This window comes from Brienomyrus brachyistius, unplaced genomic scaffold (assembly GCF_023856365.1).
Source record: "Brienomyrus brachyistius isolate T26 unplaced genomic scaffold, BBRACH_0.4 scaffold60, whole genome shotgun sequence".
NCBI lineage: Eukaryota > Metazoa > Chordata > Actinopteri > Osteoglossiformes > Mormyridae > Brienomyrus > Brienomyrus brachyistius.
In genome coordinates, this window is record NW_026042335.1 from 498,451 (window position 1) to 506,244 (window position 7,794).

At 46.2% G+C, this 7,794-nt stretch overlaps 1 long non-coding RNA gene across 1 annotated transcript; it reads right to left on the bottom strand.

Moving 5' to 3' along the window:
* Nucleotides 1-321: 321 nt before the first annotated feature.
* Nucleotides 322-2,627, bottom strand: LOC125725090 (uncharacterized). The gene is made up of 2 exons (XR_007387322.1): nt 2,242-2,627; nt 322-2,109 (listed from the first exon to the last, which is right to left on the bottom strand). It is a non-coding gene; the product is annotated as an uncharacterized LOC125725090 (long non-coding RNA).
* Between the last annotated feature and the right edge of the window lie 5,167 nt (nt 2,628-7,794).

Genomic DNA, 7,794 nt, shown 5'->3' on the forward strand with positions numbered 1-7,794 from the left:
AAAAAGCGTCCACCTCCATCGAATCAACGGAGTCAGCGATGGATGCCTCACTTCCAAAATCATGTTCTGTGCTTCCTCAAACATGAACGTCTTCCGAGCCATTTTTCTTCACTCAAAAATGTTGTGCGAAAATAATTGGGAAAACTCACCGAGATTATCTGAGCAATGCGAACTGGAGACACTCCCACGGATACTGCGCCGGCAGAGAAGCATTTGCGCGTTTCTGTCCCCAGTGCGAAAAACAATGGCGAATCAGCACATCCCATACCATTTCTCAAACCTTAGACACACCTCTATTGGACAAAACAAGTGACACTGTAATTTGATGTTCATACAAAAAGTTTATTATAGTGAAACATAACCATGGGCAAAGGTTCAGTGCGTAAAAATTGGTATGCTTGCAGGGAAGCAGAGCGTATATTTTAAAAATACTTGACAACGAAGAATGACAGTGATTGATTCGTATACATAGGAGATCAAGCTTTCAAACGAGGGTAACTTTTCATTCAGTGGTTTTCTTCAAAAACTCTGGAGATGAAAAACACAGCACGTGTTTACAGAATGCTAACTGAAATTTTTCTGCGATGAGTGAGCAAGCTATTTGAGAGCATGACAGTCATTTTTATGGGAAAATGTGTGTTTTGTCTTTTTTGGAATTTAACAAGCGGTTTTTGTTTGATCTTACACGTTTGTTTCTTCTATTGGAGGTCCTTTTACTCTATTAAAAACTTGGATGTATGTGTCCAAACCACTAGAGGGCGAGTTCTGACAAGCCTATAACTGTCCTGAGAAGTTGTTTGAATGCACTTAATGCCTTGACATTTGTTGATGTGCGTGTGCTCTGCTCGAGCAGTAAAGGGGAGATCGCGTGGGCAACCTCATGCTGGGTCCATGCGCTGTGTGTGGGGTGGGTAATGGGGGAGACCTCATGCTGGGTCCATGCGCTGTGTGTGGGGTGAGTAATGGGGGAGACCTCATGCTGGGTCCATGCGCTGTGTGTGGGGTGGGTAATGGGGGAGACCTCATGCTGGGTCCATGTACTGTGTGTGGGGTGGGTAATGGGGGAGACCTCATGCTGGGCCCATGCGCTGTGCATGGGGTGGGTAATGGGGGAGACCTCATGCTGTGATGTACGTGGACATAAGCCTCCTCAGGACACGGAGAACAGACAATCCTAGGGGAGAGAGATACCCTATTGGAGATAGGTGCTAATTGTTACTAACTGGCCAGCCCCATCCTGCAGGACACGATAATATCAGTATGTGTCAATCATGGTCATTATTGCTGGCCAATATTACATGTTTATCAATATTAGATCCCTATCAGTACTTCTCCCTGACCATCATATATGTTGGAAGATAGATGAATGGAGTTTTTCAACACGCAGACAAAAGCATGCCATTAGAAATGGGAACAATATATAAATAATATAAATGGTGTGCTCTGTTGTGAAAGCTATACATTCTATATTCAATGTACAGGGTCTGTTGTGTGTAGTACTCATGTGTCAAAGGTGTACTGCGTCAATGAAAATGGTAGATTGTTTGGATATCTAGGGCTACTTCAAAGCGTGACCTGGGTGAGGTAGAGATCAAACAGGGTCTTAAATGAAGCAGGTATTGTTCTCTCTGTGTGGTTTTTACTCTTTGCAAAGTGAGCCCAACACAGTGCAGTCAGTGGGTCAGTCTTCCTGAGCTGCATCTAACCAGTGGAAACATCTGCAGCACTGCAGAGAAGCACTCAGCAGACAAACAAACCAAAACAGCTTACAGCTGTATGTCACTTTTCAAGACTGGGACTGAAATAGACAAGACAACAGGGTACAGCTGGGTACAATCAGGGAAGCACATGTGGATAATCAGGGGGGCGTGGCACACACGAGGATCGGGCTCCGTAAAATCCCATGATTCAGTCTCAGAAGCACTGGCTCCCCTGCCCTCCACCCTGAACACTTTGTGTGACTGACATGAATGAGAAGCATCTTTATTCATAATCTCTGTAGCGGAGGTCAGAATACAGAGTGTCATTATTCCCGTCTTTCTTCTGTCTCCTGGGTTTTGGGTTCTTAAGGTTCAGGGCAGCGTAATTCAGTGTGTCCTCGTCATGGCACTGTGGAGACAAAGATGGCAGAATTGGATGGATCAATTCGGTTTGCTATCACTTACATGTACAAATTGCTCTTAAATGCTGATCCCAGGATGGAAGTCAGTTGGAATTTTTTTGCTGATTTTGATACCATACCTGCTTATGTGACCATTCCACTTTTGATAAATCACTGTTTTTCTGATCTGTTTAAAATATACAATAAATTAACATATTATATAATTTCACACAATATAACAATTCAATGGTAGGATAATATTCCTAATTTTGGGAGGAAATTAACACTTAGTAAAAATTATTTCTGTCAATTTCAGTGTATGTTTGGATATGTGTTGTTTAGTACTGTATGATATGTTATGTATAGTAAAAAAGCTATACAAATATTTCAAGAGATTTGAAGTGTCACAACAAGGAAAGGAACAACCTGTGGACTGGAGTAAGGTGAACGGAGAGGGCAAAACTTTGAGGCAAAACTTTGACAGTTATTGGGAAAACCAAATGCAACCACGAGGGATCCAAACAGGAGAACAGGGAACAAGCACGGGAAAGACCCAGGGGCAGAGAAATATGTGGGAAGATGAGCACAGTGACAGGCACAGTGACAGGCACAGTGACAGGCATATACAATAACTAACGATGGGACAACGAGTAATGGAGTGGCTCATTAGGGCCACACTGGGGAGGGGACAGGAGGGCCAGGCAGACTAATAAATGTTATTTATATGCAACTTACTGCAACATGTGTTGTATATTTCAGTATATTTAGCAAAATACTAAAGATTTAATAAGAAAACACAAAGATCTTACAAAAATCTTTAAATACATAAGGTAAGATTTAATAAGCGATTTTAGAGGGTAACCCAGTGGTTTTCCAATACGAAAATTGTATCTAGTATTAAACAATTCTACTCTGTTATAAGCACATGAGTCTTTGTTAAAAACTACATTTTGTCCTTCTTCTGAGTGCATAAAGCCGGGCAGCGTACCTGCACAGTGTGTACAGGTCAGTTTACATCTTATATAAATGAGAGCAATGTTCAGAATTGTCATGCCCGGCTCGTCCGCTCCTCCTGTGTGCCACGCCCCCGGATTACCCACGTGTTCTTTCCCGATTGTACCCAGCTGTGTCTGCTTCTTTTCAATCAGTCCAGTGTATTTCAGTCCGTGTCTTACCTTAGTCCTTCGTCCGTCATTGATGTTGTCGATGCCCATGTCCTGTCCTGCCTTGCCTTCATTAAATCCCCGTATACCCCGTACTCTGTTTGCCTTGCCTACTTCCTGCCCGCACGATCGCCGCTCTGCCCGCGATCGCTGCCGTCTCCCGTGACAAGAATAATGCTGCAAGATAAAACTATCAGCAAGCCAGAGTGAAGAGGATCCAGCAGCTTCTGAAAGCCTGTAACAGAGAGATGGATTTCAGCATAATGATATAGAGACACATTTCCCATTTGCTTACATTACATTACTTAAAGATCAAATCGATAATAAATTAAAGTAGATAGAAGTTATCCATTTTTAACACATTTTTTTATATTTAACATTTTAACATTTATTAATATATTCAAGATTATTAAATTAACAATTATGTAATTAAATGTAAGTGCATATACACTTAAATTAGGAATTACATTACTTCAAATAGTATAAGAAATAAATTCACGTCCAAATAGCAAAAAAAAAGCAAAACAGAAGCAGATATACTCCCCACACTAGGTGTTACCATCTATATCCAGCTGTGTGCCGTTCCCAAACAACATCTCCCCACGCTGGGTGTTACCATCTATATCCAGCTGTGTGCCGTTCCCAAACAACATCTCCCCACGCTGGGTGTTACCATCTATATCCAGCTGTGTGCCGTTCCCAAACAACATCTCCCCACGCTGGGTGTTACCATCTATATCCAGCTGTGTGCCGTTCCCAAACAGCATCTCCCCAATCTGGGTGTTACCATCTATATCCAGCTGTGTGCCGTTCCCAAACAGCATCTCCCCAATCTGGGTGTTACCATCTATATCCAGCTGTGTGCCGTTCCCAAACAGCATCTCCCCAATCTGGGTGTTACCATCTATATCCAGCTGTGTGCCGTTCCCAAACAGCATCTCCCCAATCTGGGTGTTACCATCTATATCCAGCTGTGTGCCGTTCCCAAACAGCATCTCCCCACGCTGGGTGTTACCCTCTATATCCAGCTGTGTGCCGTTCCCAAACAGCATCTCCCCACACTGGGTGTTACCATCTATATCCAGCTGTGTGCCGTTCCCAAACAACATCTCCCCACGCTGGGTGTTACCATCTATATCCAGCTGTGTGCCGTTCCCAAACAGCATCTCCCCAATCTGGGTGTTACCATCTATATCCAGCTGTGTGCCGTTCCCAAACAGCATCTCCCCACACTGGGTGTACCGTCTATATCCAGCTGTGTGCCGTTCCCAAAGAGCATCTCCCCACACTGGGTGTTACCATCTATATCCAGCAGTGTGCCGTTCCAAAACAGCATCTCCCCACGCTGGGTGTTACCATCTATATCCGGCTGTGTGCCGTTCCCAAACAGCATCTCCCCTCACTGGATGTTACCATCTATATCCTGCTGTGTGCCGTTCCCAAACAGCATCTCCCCACGCTGGGTGTTACCATCTATATCCAGCTGTGTGCCGTTCCCAAACAGCATCTCCCCTCACTGGATGTTACCATCTATATCCAGCTGTGTGCCGTTCCCAAACAGCATCTCCCCACGCTGGGTGTTACCATCTATATCCAGCTGTGTGCCGTTCCCAAACAGCATCTCCCCACGCTGGGTGTTACCATCTATATCCAGCTGTGTGCCGTTCCCAAACAGCATCTCCCCACGCTGGGTGTTACCATCTATATCCAGCTGTGTGCCGTTCCCAAACAGCATCTCCCCTCACTGGGTGTTACCATCTATATCCAGCTGTGTGCCGTTCCCAAACAACATCTCCCCACGCTGGGTGTTACCATCTATATCCAGCTGTGTGCCGTTCCCAAACAGCATCTCCCCTCACTGGGTGTTACCATCTATATCCAGCTGTGTGCCGTTCCCAAACAGCATCTCCCCACACTGGGTGTTACCATCTATATCCAGCTGTGTGCCGTTCCCAAACAGCATCTCCCCACGCTGGGTGTTACCATCTATATCCAGCTGTGTGCCGTTCCCAAACAACATCTCCCCACACTGGGTGTTACCATCTATATCCAGCTGTGTGCCGTTCCCAAACAGCATCTCCCCACGCTGGGTGTTACCATCTATATCCAGCTGTGTGCCGTTCCCAAACAGCATCTCCCCACGCTGGGTGTTATCATCTATATCCAGCTGTGTGCCGTTCCCAAACAGCATCTCTCCTCACTGGGTGTTACCATCTATATCCAGCTGTGTGCCGTTCCCAAACAGCATCTCCCCACAATAGGTGTTACCATCTATATCCAGCTGTGTGCCGTTCCCAAACAGCATCTCCCCACGCTGGGTGTTACTGTCTATATCCAGCTGTGTGCCGTTCCCAAACAGCATCTCCCCACGCTGGGTGTTACCGTCTATATCCAGCTGTGTGCCGTTCCCAAACAGCATCTCCCCACGCTGGGTGTTACCATCTATATCCAGCTGTGTGCCGTTCCCAAACAGCATCTCCCCTCACTGGGTGTTACCATCTATATCCAGCTGTGTGCCGTTCCCAAACAACATCTCCCCACGCTGGGTGTTACCATCTATATCCAGCTGTGTGCCGTTCCCAAACAGCATCTCCCCACACTGGGTGTTACCATCTATATCCAGCTGTGTGCCGTTCCCAAACAGCATCTCCCCACACTGGGTGTTACCATCTATATCCAGCTGTGTGCCGTTCCCAAACAGCATCTCCCCACACTGGGTGTTACCATCTATATCCAGCTGTGTGCCGTTCCCAAACAGCATCTCCCCACGCTGGGTGTTACCATCTATATCCAGCTGTGTGCCGTTCCCAAACAGCATCTCCCCTCACTGGGTGTTACCATCTATATCCAGCTGTGTGCCGTTCCCAAACAACATCTCCCCACGCTGGGTGTTATCATCTATATCCAGCTGTGTGCCGTTCCCAAACAGCATCTCCCCACACTGGGTGTTACCATCTATATCCAGCTGTGTGCCGTTCCCAAACAGCATCTCCCCACGCTGGGTGTTACCATCTATATCCAGCTGTGTGCCGTTCCCAAACAGCATCTCCCCACGCTGGGTGTTACCATCTATATCCAGCTGTGTGCCGTTCCCAAACAGCATCTCCCCACGCTGGGTGTTACCATCTATATCCAGCTGTGTGCCGTTCCCAAACAGCATCTCTCCTCACTGGGTGTTACCATCTATATCCAGCTGTGTGCCGTTCCCAAACAACATCTCCCCACGCTGGGTGTTATCATCTATATCCAGCTGTGTGCCGTTCCCAAACAACATCTCCCCACGCTGGGTGTTATCATCTATATCCAGCTGTGTGCCGTTCCCAAACAGCATCTCCCCACAATAGGTGTTACCATCTATATCCAGCTGTGTGCCGTTCCCAAACAGCATCTCCCCACGCTGGGTGTTACCATCTATATCCAGCTGTGTGCCGTTCCCAAACAGCATCTCCCCACGCTGGGTGTTACCATCTATATCCAGCTGTGTGCCGTTCCCAAACAGCATCTCCCCACACTGGGTGTTACCATCTATATCCAGCTATGTGCCGTTCCCAAACAGCATCTCCCCTCACTGGGTGTTACCATCTATATCCAGCTGTGTTCCGTTCCCAAACAGCATCTCCCCACGCTGGGTGTTACCATCTATATCCAGCTGTGTGCCGTTCCCAAACAGCATCTCCCCTCACTGGGTGTTACCATCTATATCCAGCTTGGTCCCATTGCCAAACAGCATCTCCCCACACATGGCCACGGCGCAGTAGTAAGTCCCAGCATCGGAGAGGCTGAGGTTCCCCTTGGGGAGGCTGTAGACGCAGCTCCGTGTAGGAGATCCAGCCTCAGGGCTCTTCTCACACTCATCACTCCTGTTTCCGTGGCTGTAAATGACTCCAGGAAGGGATTCTCCTGATCCATGTCTGAACCAGTAAACACTGTGTTCTCCTGCACAGCTCCCAGTCTCTATCGTACACTGCAGGCTCACAGAGTCTGTGTCAGACACAGTGTCAGACACAGGCTGCTGTACCACAGTCTTGCTGTTGGAGTCTTTACCTGAAAAGCAAAATGTTCATGATGACAGCGCTTTGAGAGTCACAATGGAAAACACAGATCCTGAAAAATATTTCTTGCCGATTTTAGAAATATTTTGGAATGGATGTCATGTTGTTCTATCCATCCATAAAATAAGTAACTTCTTGGAGAATAGTTGACATTCTTGTCTCTTTTTGTTGTATAACTATTTATTAGTATATATTCAGTAACACTTTACATTAACTGCACCTACATTATACATTTACAATGCATTCATATAACATTCATAATCACCATGTAATTTGTATACCTTAATATCCTAACATACCTTAACAGCTTTAATATACATTGATAACATTATATGATAACAAAGATTATATTATAACTGTAACACTGGCCCAAGAAGTGGAACGGAGATCCAGAATTGCACGCAGCCAGAAGTTTTATTGGCAGCACTAGTACGTAGCAATGAAAGGGGCTAAGCGAGGAGAATGGTCGAGGGGCAGA